The following is a 15,180-nucleotide window of genomic DNA, read 5'->3' on the forward strand; positions in this document are numbered from 1 at the left end:
TTGCTGCAAGCAGACAAAAACAGTCTTTGGTGGAAGTTATACAAAGAAGGCCAGTTGAACGCCATGTTTTAGATGATAGGAAAATGTGCACGTTCAAGGATAAAGTTATCTTCAAATGGTTGGCAGCGGTTGAAAGCAAACGCTGCGAGTTGATTAGCTCGATTTTATTTTACAGAGTAACAGAAGTGTTTGTGCCTGATTACCTCTCTAATCTCGCTAAATTGCATTTCTCTGTCACCAAGAGTGTTTGTGAGTGGGTCAGACGCCTCTTGAAGAGAGTTGGCGCATTTTTCCTGACCCCCCCAACCCACCACCACCCCCACCTCGGTCCTCCCTCGGTTCCTCAGTCATCGAGGGCATCGTAGCCCCGTGCCGACCATTGAATGCGGCGACAAGGACGAGCGGGATCCTCCTGTGAGGTCGGGGCACGTTTGCCCAAATGAGGCGGCTCGACAGAGGAACCAAACATCAGAGCTTGTGGCTTTCCTCGTGCGGTCGGGAGGTCAAAGAAGGGCGTCATCCAATTATCTAACAGAGTGGAAAGTTGCCACTAACTTTGTAAAAAAAATAATTTGTTTCCAGAGAGGCTGCCATGAGGCAATAGTTGGCAAAACTAAAGCTACTTCACGATTTCGTGCAGAAACATTACTGCACCTTCTACTGCAATGACGGGAATCTGATTTCAAAATACATTTTAGGCTGAAAATTTGAAGGGGGAAAAAAAAAATATCTAATCTGAAAAACAAAAGGCATAAGCAAATTTTTTTCAATTGCTATTATTTATTTTAGCATTGTTATTGTTGGTCAGTAAAATGTGTTTGGAAAGCTATGGGAACACAAAGCCTGTGCTAATGCTAGCTAGCATTTTTCTGTTGTTGTTGTGCCACGTTAAAATTGTATTGCATACAACTGAGAGTAAAAATCAAATTAAATTTATTTAAGGATGCACATTTGAGAGTCTGTACTTTTTGGCTGTTAAGTATAGAAGATTTTTACCTCTTGTTTTCACTGTCTAATGCAGGGGTGTCTAATTTTTTGTCACGGGGCAGATTGTAGTTATGTTTTCTCTCAGAGGGCCGTTATGACTGTAAAACCATAAAATTGTTGAATCACCTTGTCATATTTACACGTGAAATTTATGAACTAGTTTTGGAATCAGATATCAAGGGCAATCGCAACAACTGTTGATGTTTGGTAGTGCAAAAGTGCTTGCAATATCTCAGTGTTATCATTTCTGATATAAGAATTTGATATTCTGTACAGATTTTAGCAAGAATCATAGAAGTTGAAACGTGATTTCACCTTCTCGGGCAACATAAAATTATGTGGCGGGCCGGATCTGGCCCCCGAGCCGTGAGTTTGACACCTGCGGTCTTGCGTACGAGCAAGTAATGGACTCATTGTAGCCTCTGTAGGAAACCTGTGGTACTACTACACCACATAAGACTGACACGAGCCAGTTCAAGAGTTCACAAATTGCCCACCATTTCTCATTTAAAGTGCTGCCGCTCGCCAAATGAATGTTAATTAAATGAATGCACTAAAAGCTCGTTTATTCTAGGGGGCGTTGATCTCAAACGCCGAGACATTTTGCCACTCTTCATTTCGGATGACTTTAATTAGCTTCCGAGGGCGTCACAAAATGTGACCTTTATAGGAAGATATTCCGAACACCTGTAATGAGGTTCATTACAGAGTAGGGAATTAAAATCCCTCTCCAAAAAGTGCAGAGTTTATTATCTGTATCACTTGTTTTTAATAGACATTTTTTTGTCGCGTAAGACAGTGATCCCCAACCTTATGTGCACCGCGGACCGGTTTCAAGTAGGTATTATTTTTCATGGACCAGCTGTCAATGTGTGGCATATATATATATATATATATATATATATATATATATATATATGTAAACAGTGAAGAAAATGAGCATTTCTGCAAGATCAGACAGGTTTCTGGGCTGTCGCTGAAAAATACGGAGTTTCAGCTCCCTAAAAAAGATTTTCTATTGGGTTTAGGTCTGGAGATTGGCGAGGCCACGCCAGAACCTTGATATGCCTCTTACGGAGCCACTCCTTGGTTTTCTTGGTTGTGTGCTTCGGGTCATTGTCATGTTGAAAGACCCAGCTGCGACCCATCTTCAATGCTCTGACTGAGGGAAAGAGGTTGTTCCCCAAAATCTCACAATGCATGGCCGCGGTCATCCTCTCCTTAATACAGTGCAGTCGCCCTGTCCCATGTGCAGAAAAACACCCCCAAAGCATGATGCTACCACCCCCATGCTTCACAGTAGGGATGGTGTTCTTGGGATGGAAATCATCATTCGTCTTCCTCCAAACACAGTTAGTGGAATTATGACCAAAAAGTTCCATTTTGGTCTCATCTGACCACAAAACATGACTTCTCTGTATCATCCAAATGGTCATTGGCAAACTTATAACGGGCCTTGACATGTGCTGGTTTAAGCAGGGGAACCTTTCGCACAATATATGATTTCAAACCATGACATCTTCGTGTATTACCAACAACCACCTCAGTTGGTCTCAGTTCTTTTCACGTCATTGACCAAGTCCTGTCGTGTAGTCCTGGGCTGATTCTTCACCTTTTTAGGGATCATTGAGACCCCACGAGGGGATATCTTGCATGGGGCTCAACTCCGATTGCGATTGACCGTCATGTGTAGCGTCTTCCGTTTTCTAATAATTGCTCCAACAGTGGACCTTTTTTCACCAAGCTGCTTGGCAATTTCTCCGTAGCCCTTTCCAGCCGAGTGGAGTTGTACACTTTTGTCGCTGGTGTTTTTGGACAGCTCTTTGGTCTTGGCCATGTTACAAGTTTGAGTCTTACTGATTGTACGGGGTGAACAGGTGTCTTTATGCAGCGAACGACCTCACACAGGTCCATCTGATTCAGGATGATACATAGAGTGGAGGTGGACTTTTAAAAGGCGGACTAACAGGTCTTTGAGGATCAGAATTCTTGCTGATAGACAGGTGTTCAAATACTTGTTTGCAGCTGTATCGCACAAATAAATCGTTAAAAAAATCATACCTTGTGATTTTTGGATTTTTCTTTTTGTATTATCTCTCTCACAGTGGACGTGCACCTCCGATGAAAATTTCAGACCCCTCCATGATTTCTTAGTGGGAGAACTTGCAATATAGCAAGGTGTTCAAACAGTTATTTTCTTCACTATACATACAGCAAAAATAAATTTGTCTTAAAAATTCAAGTTATCCTCTCATGTAACTGTGCTTCGATGTCCCCTCATATTTCATTTATTCTTCTTATTGTGGTCGCCCAAAGTGGGATGTTTTCAACCTTTTTTTTAGTGCAGCCTTTCTGAAGTTCACTGCAAATGTCCTTTGTTGGAGGCCAAATCACTTCTTCCCAAAAAGTAGGGGACTTAGCTTTAGCAATGCGATCCGGGACCAGGAATGATGCTTTTAGCGCGGGCATATTTGTGCAAGTAGTGACCTCTCTTTCTGTCCTTCATGTTTCCGTTTTCTTCTTTCAAAATATTCTAAGGGCTTTTCTTTCAATGCTGCTTGTTTGTTCTCCACGTGGCGACGCAGTTTTGATGGTTTCATGGCTTCATTAGCGAGCCCGTCACCGCATATTAAGAAGAGTGGTTGTGGGGCTTCTGAATTACCTGCTGCGATGAACCCACAAGACAGTTATGAATTTTGGCATTTTCTTTTAAATGCAGCTTTCTATTTGCAGGCCGTTTGTTGTCTCATCATTGTCTCGATTATCGTTTTCAAAGAGACTCTCCAGTGCACTTTTTCTAGTTCATTTTACGAGGGCAAGTTTGGATTGCTGATGCAAGAAAAAGATGCACCAAAGAGTCAAGAGCGGAAATGAGGCGAGGCCAGAAGTGGTTGTCTTTCAAAATAAGACACCCAGAAGAAAAAAAAAAAAAACATTTTAATCATTTATCATTTATTCTTTGTGGCCCGGTACAAAATGGTCTACAGACCCGTATCGGTCCAGGGCCCTGTGGTCGGGCACCACTGGTGTAGTAAAAAAAATCTTGGCCTTTGGGAATTCATGTTTCACTTATCAGTCAGGAAGTTGGTAGTTTTATTTTCATTTGGAAATTGGCAGCTTTGCAGTAATTTGTGAACTTGCAGTTTTTTGTCATTTGGAAGTTGTGACGTTTTCATTTGTGAAGTCACAGTTTGGTTCACTAACCGGAAGAGGGTAGCTTTGTTGTCCTTTCGAAAGTCTTGTTGTCGTTTCAAAAGTAAGTAGCTTTGTATTCACTTGGGGTGTTGTAACTTTGGTGTCATCTGGGAAGTAGTACTTTTGTTGTCCATTGGGAAAGAGGATCTTAGTTGTCATGTAAAGCCCAGCCGGCGGTAACTGACGCAGAGCTAAACTGGCAGATTTACTAAGCCCTCGAGCAAAAGAAATATATGCACTGGCTTGTTTGTCTGTTTTATGGAGTCGCACAGCTCTTGACGCAAATCTGAAACTAATCCTGGTGTCACGCTGCTAAATCTTCTGCCAGACAACAACTGATCTCACCCGGCTAGTGCAAGGGGATAATGAAAGTAGGAAAAGGTGATGGTACAAAATGTTTGCAGGAATGTGGACCAAACATTTGCATAGTTGATTTGGGTATATTTTGGAATAAAGTTAATTAAACAACATTATCTTAATTTGTTTTTGTGTATATTAACCTTGTGAAAAGTAAAACATTTACTTACAGGGACAAAGCTTCATCATGACAGACAATGACCCAAAAGCCACTCCCAACACAACAAAGGAGTTCATCAGGAAGGAGAAGTGGAAGGTTTTAAGATTAGCCTTGTCAATCACCGAACCTCAATCCAAAAGAGGAATGCATTTTAGCTTCTGCAGAAGAAACAAACAAGAAATGAAAGAGGCTGCAGTAAAGGCGTGGAAAGCATTTTGACTCAGGAATGCAACAATCTCATGAAGTCACTGCTTGATGCATTTATTGCAAGTAAGGGTTATCCCACCAAATGTTAAATTGAAGATCATTTAGTAATTTCTGTTCAAATACTTTTCCTCACTTGAAAATTGGGTGGCTTCAAATTAAAGGTGCATTTAGATGTAAAGACCATGAAATAAAAGCTAAATTCTAGATTTTCGTCTCATATCGAACCCCACTGGGGCCTCCACTCCCTGAGAAGGGTTGCGTCAGGAAGGGCATCCGGCGTAAAAATTGTGCCAAATATATGTGCGCGTTCATCTGAGATGACACGCTGTGGCGACCCCGAAAGGGACAAGCCGAAAGAAACTTACGATTCATCTTTTCATCTGATACCCCAATGTCCTCCGCAATGCAACAAAAACAAAGGAATACTTCAAATTCTTTTGGAGGGCACTGTAAAGGAATTCACACACCCACAATTCACAAAAACAAAAATAAACTACAGCCATTGGTCTTCCATCCAAAACTCGGAATATGTTCCTATTTCAAATACACGTGTACTGTCTTCATTTTAGGGTTAATTTGACCATAACCTTTAGATGAGAGTGGTAATAAAAAGCTTGAAGGCTTCCCCCCCCCCCCCAATCGACACAAATAAGAACTATGATCGAGTCTCTTCAATTGTAAGATTTCTATTTTATTTTTGCAATGACTTAGATTGCAAGCCCACGTTCCCAATAAGAGATGGAAAGTCACTCTCATATTTGTCTGAGCCTGATTTCTCATTTCTCGCTGCAGAATGGCAATTTAAAATGAGGGAGCGCTTTGGGGATTTCAAATGACGAGATAAGCGTTTTTCCAAGAGTTCACCGCGCTGGCTGCAAACATACCTCGCAGGAATCGATTACCGGGAGCTGGCGGTTCCTCCAAGACACGCATCGCAATCCCACCAACTGTGATTAATTTCATGACGGGCGAAAGAAAAAAAGATCTTATAATTCAGTGCAACGTGCACGAGTGAATTAGAAGACGCGATATCGGCAAGTTGTTTACTCTGCGTCCCATTGCGGGCTGACCGACAACCCGAGTGCGAGCGAGAGATGCTTGCTTAGTTACTTTGAAGCCACGGATCAATAAGGAGCCGTCCACCCTGATCTTGGCTCCGACTAAACTAATTGGCTCTCGCCGGACGCCGCCGCCACAAGTTGAAAGCGCAGCGTGCAGACGGACGCCTTCTCAAACCCTTTGACAGCAGCCCGTCGTGCAACCGCAAAAGCCGCTCCACCTTGTCAAAAACGTTCCTCAGGGAGCCAAGAGATTCAAATCGCGGGCGGGTATTCTGGCGCAGCAGCCTGCAAGTATGCAGCTCGCAGTAGCTTACGATTAGGTCGCCTCGTTACCCGCGCCAAGGAAGTTAGGCCGCTCGATGCCTTGTTGTTGTCCGCGTTGCCTTTATCGCGGCAATCAGAAACCCAAACAATGTGCTAGCTTAATGACTGTGTGTATGTACGCACGCGCATGTGTTTCCTTTATTCACTGTTTCCCTTCTCTGTCTTTGTTGTGGTAATCACGCCACTCAGGTCCAGGCCTGCTATTATCATGATCATCATCATCAGCGTTTGGTCGTTTCATCAGGTTTTGTTCTTTTCAAGGTGGCCCCAACAATGAGGTGGTCTTTCTGGATCCGTAGAACTCACCAATGTGAATTATATTCTCCAGCAGGATGGCCTGGCCAGGCTACTCATTGATACACTTTTACGTACAATGCGATATTGGGATGACTTCCTTCATACATTTTTTTAAAATCTCAGTTACTCTGATAAAAGCGGAATCCTATCCACTTATTTCATTTGAAAATCTGACTTAAAACTCCAGTTTGAAACCCAAAGTCGTGCTTGAATCGTTACATTGAAAGTGATATGCGTAAGAGTTGAGATTAAACTTCTTCTTTTCCTTTTGGCTTGTCCCTATTAGGGGTCACCACAGCGTGTCATCTTTTTCCATCTAAGCCCATCTCGTGCATCTTCTTCTCCAACACCCTCTGTCCTCACGTCCTCCCTCACAACATTCATCAACCTTTTTTTTGGTCTTCCTCTCGCTCTTTTGCCTGGCAGCTCCAACCTCAGCACCCTTCTACCAATAGCCTCACTCTCTTGTCTTGTTGTTAGCCAGCTAAGCTAAGGTGGTCTGGGCCTATAAGCAAGTTTAAGTTGACGTTTCTACTTGCCCAACTTCCTACTAAGTACTCACGGTCCTCGCTGTAAACGAAACGTAGGTTTTGCTAGTCGTGCAAACACTCACGTTTTGATCTTAAATATTAGTTCAGCTCAGATAATACAGTATTTGAATACAGACGCGTTTTGTTGTTTGTGATCTGGGCTACGCTAACTTAGGCCGAGCAGCTTCAACACCAACAATACAACTTTAATTTGGGTGCTAAGATTGGACGGATGAGGATTTTAGTCAACTGAAGTCGTCACCAGAGGCGTCCCACATCGAATATTCACAACATTCGGTCTAAATTCAGCAGGATGTATTGAATTACGATCCATTACCTTTTTAGCACATATAACTTTGGTTTGGGAGGAAACTGCTAGAATCTTGGAAAATGCTATCTATTCTTTTGCTCAGGCTAACCCCCAAACAACATCAGTAATGTCATCTATTCTGTTAAACTAACAGAAATAGTTTTAGTTCTAGCCGCCACTGCTTGTAACCAGCACCACTGAATGGATTGTGTTAAAAAAGAAATCTTTTTTGGAATTAATTTTCAGGGACTCTCAGCCTTCTTTGCTGCCTTGAAACTTGAATTTGTTACCACCGCCAGCCACATAGCAGTCACAACAGCAAAGTCAGTCGGGTCATCCTTGAACTTTCTCGACAAAACTGCCAACTTCGCCTGGAAAATGGTTTGAACAACGCATAAAACGCAAACAACACGTTCAACGAAGGACATGGTCAAAATCAAAAGTCACAGTTATTAAGCCGACTCTGCTGCCTCTGCTTGTTGCTCTTCTTTTGGATTCTTTTTTCTGAATGCAGACAGGTGTCCATTTGTGCTCTTATGAAGCACAGCAAGGCCTTGACTGGAGACACCAGTCAGACTCAAAACCTCATTTGAAAGGCTCACTTGTGCTTGAAAACCCCAGATTCCAAACAGTAACCCTCATTTAAAACAATAATCCTGTCTTGAAACTCTAAATTGAAACTCTAATCCCGTCTTGAAACACTCATTTGAAAACCTAACCCTAACCCAAACTTGAAAAAAAACCTTCCGGCTTGAAACCCTCACCAGTATTGAAACTCTCATCCAAAACCCTAAAATAAGATTTAGAAACCTAAATATGAAATCCTACGGCTGTCTTAAAATCCAACTTTGAAACATGACCCTGGCTTAACCCTACCGTCCGGGCATGGCAGACCAAAAAGTGCCACGTAAATGTACCAGAGAAGAACTGAACTTTATGTGGGATCACGGAATGCGAGGCACTTCAGAGTGAATTGACCCCTCCGTGGATATTGCGCAATCGGCGTCACTGACCAATCAGAGGCCAGAGATCTGCATAGACCAAAGCCCGTTTTTGCTCCCGCCATTTTCTCAGACAACATTGCATGGTCCAGTATAGGTTTAGTTAGCATTTTATCGCGTATTTGGGTTATTTAACAAAAAATATGGTTAAGAGGTGTAGTCACGGACTTTGTAATAGTGACGACAGGTATCCTGAAAGGCTAGTTGGTGGAGTTCGATTCGTACCCTTTCCAAAACCGAAGACCCAGTACGAAAAATGCCTTCGATGGATCAAATTTTGTGGAAGACCGCATCGTCAACTAAATCCATCTAATATCAACTGGAACACATATGTTTGCACGAAGGTATCCCCTATATTTGATTTTCAATACATGTCTCGTATAAATGAATTTGAAGTTCTTCGCTAGCATAACACTGCTGCGTGTGAACGATTGACACTTATTCTTTGTTGAGCGATATTTAGCGATGATCGGACTGCACAAACATATTGATTTCTTGCTGGCTCGCGACCGAAGCTTAACCAGACTGTGTTTGCACGAAGATATGCCCTAAATTTGATTTTTAATACACGTCTCGTATAAATGAATGAGACGTTCTCCGCTAGCATAACACCGCTACGTGTGAATGATTGACACACTTATTCTTTGTTGAGCGATATTTAGCGATGATCGGACTGCACAAACATATCGATTTCTTGCTGGCTTGCGGCCGAAAGTTAACCAGACTGTTTGCACAAAGATATGCCCTAAATTAAATTTTTAATACACGTCTCGTATAAATGAATGAGACGTTCTCCGCTAGCATAACATTGCTACGTGTGAACGATTGAATGAAATCAGAAGCATGGCGTCTCTCTCAGTTAAGAATGTATTGTATTTAGAATCTATAATATATCGTTGATTTGAATGAAATCAGAAGCATGGAGTCTGTCTCAGTTCAGAATGTATTGTATTGTATTTGCCATTTTTACTGTTTGTCTTACGTCAGCGCACGTGGCGTGACGTCACGCCAGGAGGCGTGGTTAAGTCCCCTGTACGGAGGGGTCAATTGCGTATAAGAGGCACTTTAAATACTGATTGATAGTGATTAATTTGCGATTCGTGGTTCATTCTGAACATAGCTACATCCCGCTTACAAGAGGGTGTGCACAGTTGTGCAACCACGATATCATAGTCAATCATTCTTGCTTCCCCTTCAAGAAAGATTTCATCTTGAAATGTTTTATCTCGGTCTCATTGATTTACTTCGTCCTCCCCCCATCCCCAAAATGGCATTTGAACGGGGGTTTGTGGGCTATTTATATTCAGTTATTTTTACACGTTTATTTTTGTACTCTGTTCATTTTGGAGATGCCGACTTCCTGCACATAGCGAGCGCGCACTAACCGCATTGTGGCAGTTTTGCAAAACAACCTTTTAGCGGACCATGAAAGAAATTCATTTGAGTGGCCGAGATCAATAGCGGCATCAGCACGACTGTGAGCTGAAAGAAACGGCGGCCAACAATATCAGCGGGGGTCCATGCAAGAACAGAAAGGGGGAGGGGGGAAGGTGGGGGGAATGCACTTCATCTGTCAAAAACGCTCCTCAGCAGGGAACGCGGCCTTGTTTCATCCCCGGGCAAAGGATCCAAATGAGGCTTTTTCTTGCGCTTTTACTGAAGGGCGAAGAAGAAGAAGAAGAAGGAAAAAGAAAAAAAAGTCTGTGATGTCAAATCATTTCCAACCAAGCAAGGCAAGCGCAGCTCGGGTGAGACGCGCATGAATGGACGAATACAAGGTGAGAGGAATGAGGAAAGAATTTTTTTTGTGCGTCTTCGGGGTCAAGACGCTGTACCTGCGTCTCAAAGAAACGTTGCAGCCAGGTGCTCGAGGGGGAGCAAAAATCTGCGTGTAATTGACGATTCCTGAAAAATGGTTGGAATTGTCGATGTTCACAGTTGGAACTAGAAATGCACCACAAACTAAAGCATGATCCCAAAAGTTTAATATCATTACAGTACCCTTAAAAATTATCCGACTTACAGATAATATGGTTACAGGTATATACACTATCATTGCTACATAACCAGTCAAATTAACAATTCCTACTTTCCTTCCAGCCATTTTAATGACTTTTTTACAGAGTGATACATAGATTATTATTTATTAAATACAGTGATGCCTTGACTTACGAGTTGAATTCATTTACGTGACCAAGCTTGTTACTCAATTTATCCAAACTGTATCTCAAATCAATTTTATCAACTGAATGAGTGAATTATTGTTATTCCAGGGATGAGAATGCCCAATTTGGAAAAACACTGAAAACGTCTGCCTTCGGGGAGGGGGGTTGGGGTGGGGGTGGGGGGTCAAAGGGGGCTGCGATCTTCATCTTTTCGCTCCAAGACTTTCGCCATACTGGAAAACGCGCAGACCGCTCGATAACATATGCGTACGTATGTCTATAAGTTATTTCTATGCCGTACGAAACAGAATGCTTCTCTATGCGTTGTTAACATCAGAGTGAAAATACTGATGAAATACTGCCAAAATGCTGGTGGAAATCGGAATGTTGTCATTATTATAAACACCAAATTTAGTGCAAACAGATAGCAATGCCGTTTTCTGCTATCACAGCCGTGACTAATTTCACGACGGGCGTTGCTGATAGATGCTGGCAGCCGGTCACAGCCTCGCCCCGCGTCAAGCCGTATCCCCCTCCTCAAAACATTTTCTCAACGAATCTACACGTTTCACAACTATGACATTTTCAGCTGAAAAAACTCGGAATTCCGCGAATCCGCGGAAAATTCTCATCCCTGTTGTTCATTATTCTGTCTCAGCCACTATAAAAACCCAAGAAATATAGCAGTCAGTTATTTGAAAACAAAAATATATACATAAAAAAACAATTTAAAGAAATAACCTCATGAAGTGCAATTACTGTACGTACTCATGTATTCGTATGGCGAATGTATGCCTTTAAAGGGCGTGGCGTAGTGAGTAACTTGCTCCTTGCACACGTTGTGCTTTTCTGTTTGCGTGTTTGGGGCGTTTGTCCCGTTCGATGAACGACTACTTGAAACTTGCTCGTAACGCAAATGAAAAATCGATCCATTGGCTGCACGTAACTAGAAAAACTTCCACTGAACATAAAACTCCAATTTTAAGCCCTCAGATCCAGCCTACTGGTTGGTAATCGAACGAAATCGGTCTTCGTTTAGAGGAGAAGCTCATGCAATGTTCAATAAAAGGTTCAAAACAGGTACATTGATCGTGTACAGTATCCATGAGTAACTTTTTGAAACTACGATGTTCGGATGAATGAGGCGAGTTTTATCATTCGTTGCAGTGTTTTGGTCACCTGGGGCAGGAAATTGAAATGAAGATTAACTGAAAGAAAGTGCTGCTGATTTGCTAAGACTTGGAGAACAAACATGAATCAAACTGCTGGGAAGGCGAGTACGGGTGGTGCTATGCACGGTGAGCACACGGCGAAGCTAGGGTAGAGGATCTCCATGTCTACATAATAGTGTATAGATAAAAATTTAAAATCTTAGTCAATTCTTCCATCGGTAAATATGCTCCCGAAATTAACTGGAAACAAACAATATTAAGAGCAACAGGAGTGCCTTATGTCAAGCGTCCACAGGTTACATAAATGTATGAAAATGAAATACACTGCTCCCTACATCTCCGACTCCGAGTGTATCAGACAGACAGCCAACCAGGCAGAGAGACAGACGGACAGACAGAAGGACAGACGGACAACTGTCCTTTTGAACGCCAACTCTTTGATTTCCACGCCGCCGATAACGTATTGAACGGACACTCGTTCCCACCCTCTTCTAATTAAGATCCTGTTGCCGGGGTGCTAATGTTAATTCACAGGTGCCAGCTCCCAAGACAGTCACCATAGCAACCTGGAGGTATGCTGTTTCCATAATCCATAACGCGCGCACACACACACACACACACACACACACACACACACACACTCCCCCTTACCCATTTTATCGGGGCTGATTAATCCGAGCAAACATTGCACGCTTTGGGGTGGGCTATGAGACGCTGAGTCTATTTCAACAGGGGGGGGGGGCTAATTCAAACTCTAAACATTTATTCAAGAAAGGGCTTTAAAGATTTCTAAGCTGGCGTAAAATTGACTCCAAATGTGCTCAGTATAGTAAGCGTCAATCCCTGAAAGCTCTTGTTCTACACTATAGTATCTGTGACTTTGAATGTGTTTAAAAGGCGTGTTGAGTGAAATCAGAGTCGGTGAATGAGTGCGTGGAGTTGGCCGTGTCGGCTCAGGATAACAGTGGCTTTTTAATTGGCAGTGCCACGTTTCCCTTTCCCCTGCTAACGTCGATATTTGACTTCTAAACACGTCAATGGCACTGAATGTGTTTTGACATCATGAATAGTAATTGCCCACTTGTTCATCCCAGCTTCTGATATTTTTGTTTTTTGAATGATGGCAAAAAAGAAAAAAGCCACCTATGACTTAAAAGAATACATTTTTGATACATTTGTTGACATCGTGTCGAGAGCTTTATTTTGCCAACAACAAGCGGCCAAATACGAGAGAAAAACAACCGGTGTGACATTGATCAACCTGCTTTCATTTCCCTGTAGCAGTTTTATTTTTCAGCAATGTTTGGGATATTGCAGAGTTTGCCCAATAAAAAAACAAGTAAACAACCAAATATTGATTTCGTTGCCCAAATGCCACACAGTTTAATCTTCATCACTCTGGTGAGTTTGTCAGAGAAGCCCAGCATGAAGATTAGTATCAATTTGTGTCTCATTAGTTTCAACTTCAATCAATCACTTTTTTTCAGCACGACGCCCTCCCTCACCTGTGTTCAAGGTTCACGCTCATGTTGTTACAGCAACCCGCACCAACGTAGTTAAACCCAGCTGTACTGTGGCGGACCCTCCCTGGAGGTCTCACTCTGTGCTTCTTTTTCAGACTTTTGTCAGTCTTCGTCAAACTCTCACGCTTTTATTTACTTCATGTACATATATATATTTTTTTTATGTCATGTCATGATCCAAGCCGCTTATCCTCACTTGGGCTGCGGGAAAGCTGGAGCCTATCCCAGCTAGCTTCGGTCGAAAGGCAGACTACGCCCTGAACTGGTCGCCAGTCAATCGCAGGGCAGATCATCACATCATCACTGAGTGGGAATCGATTCATGTTGCCCACACCAAAGGCAGGCGTGTGTTCCACTACACCATCAGTGACTCCTCTTTTGTTATTCATTGGTAAAATATGTTCCCATCATGCATTCAGTGCTTCTTTTTTTCATGGCATAAACTACTATCATGTGCGTCTTTGTCGGGTTTTTAAAATGCTGTCACGCTTTCTGTTCTTTTTCAGGCTTTTCTGCGGTACACTTGTGTTTACAATCATCGCATTCTTATGCTGTGCTTCTTTTTCAGGATTTTGTGAAGACTGATGGTGCAAAGCTGTCATGTTCTTCCTCTCTGCTTCTTTTGTTTTTCAGGCTTTTATCAAAAGCAGGAATTTCAAACGGGTTTCAAAGTCACGTTCAGTCGCTTTCCCGCTGGAAGTAGTCACAGTACAATGTTGCGGGGGTAAATGTTGGCAGTAGAAAATAAAACACTTAAGAGCAATTATAGCGGCTGCCAATTTCAACAGCAATACTGAAACCTCGTACCACGTTTCATTCCTACACCCAGAAGACACTCGGCTCCCGGGTTGCCATAGCAATCCCAAAGCCAATAACAATCACGAACCTTTTCGTCCGTGTCGCCAAGAAAGCCGGGGATACAAATTACCCCAATCAAATTTGCCCTCCAGCGTGTAGCTTTTCGTTCCGTCACCACCGCACCTCAAACGGGCGCATGACACAATTACAAATCAATTTAGCATCTGTGAGCGGAGGACGCAAATGAACAACTGCGCGTACACTGGGAAGTCTACTCACGAAATTAATTCATTCCGGAAGTCAAAGCGCTCTTGCAAATAGCCTAATCCATTCCAAGCCACCTACAAAAAAAAAAAAAACAAAAAAAACATTTAAAGTGCATAATGTAAAGAATATTAAAAATGATGTTCATTTACCTTTGGCGTTGGGCGACATTGCAAAGAGGAGGATGAGTGACAGGCATAAGCCATCGTGGGGGACGCAGGAGGAGGCAAACATTTGCTACGTAGGAACGTACACAACTTAATTCCACCATATATTCGTGGGGCCCATGGTGAAGAAAAATGAATAAACTTGTAAAAAACAAACAAACAAAAATCACAAAAAAGTTCGACTTTTCCAATGTGAGCTAGCTTGATTTGGTGACACTTGAGTGTACAAGGGTAACGCAAGGCATCATGGGTAAAGTTTGACGTCTCTCCTAGCCAATGGGATGCCAGGAAGATATGATGATAGCCAATGGGAGAGCAGCTCTATCGCGCCACTTTCAAACCAAGATATCGGATTATTACGTTCGGTGGAATTTTGGGGACTGCGAATAGCAGAGCCTATATTTGCCGTTTCGTTCCGTGAAATTTTCTTCGTAACTAAAGACAATGTTTTTCTGAGGAGGCGTGCATTTTCCACGACTAGAGACATTCGTAAGTCGAAGGAAAATGGAAGTTTTTCATACCTACATGTTACACACGCACACAAAAAAGTGCATTTTCACTGTGTGCGCGTGGCCCAGGTGAGCAATACTTTTGTGATCCGCCATGTCTCATAAAACTTAGAATTAAGCTAAGTGGTAATGTTACGAGAAGTAAATCTCAAA

The 15,180-nt window shown here is 42.4% G+C and overlaps 1 long non-coding RNA gene across 3 annotated transcripts in view; it reads right to left on the reverse strand.

The window, feature by feature from the left end:
• Positions 1-14,742, reverse strand: part of LOC133503274 (uncharacterized) — a 36,883-nt gene extending 22,141 nt beyond the window's left edge. For all 3 annotated transcript variants that reach the window (XR_009795697.1, XR_009795698.1, XR_009795696.1), the window contains exons 1-2: positions 14,504-14,742; positions 14,367-14,428 (exon numbers count right to left, since the gene is read on the reverse strand). This is a non-coding gene — a long non-coding RNA (uncharacterized LOC133503274). The remainder of the gene's footprint in view (positions 1-14,366; positions 14,429-14,503) is intronic.
• Positions 14,743-15,180: the final 438 nt, after the last annotated feature.

Source organism: Syngnathoides biaculeatus, chromosome 7, assembly GCF_019802595.1.
Source record: "Syngnathoides biaculeatus isolate LvHL_M chromosome 7, ASM1980259v1, whole genome shotgun sequence".
Lineage (NCBI taxonomy): Eukaryota > Metazoa > Chordata > Actinopteri > Syngnathiformes > Syngnathidae > Syngnathoides > Syngnathoides biaculeatus.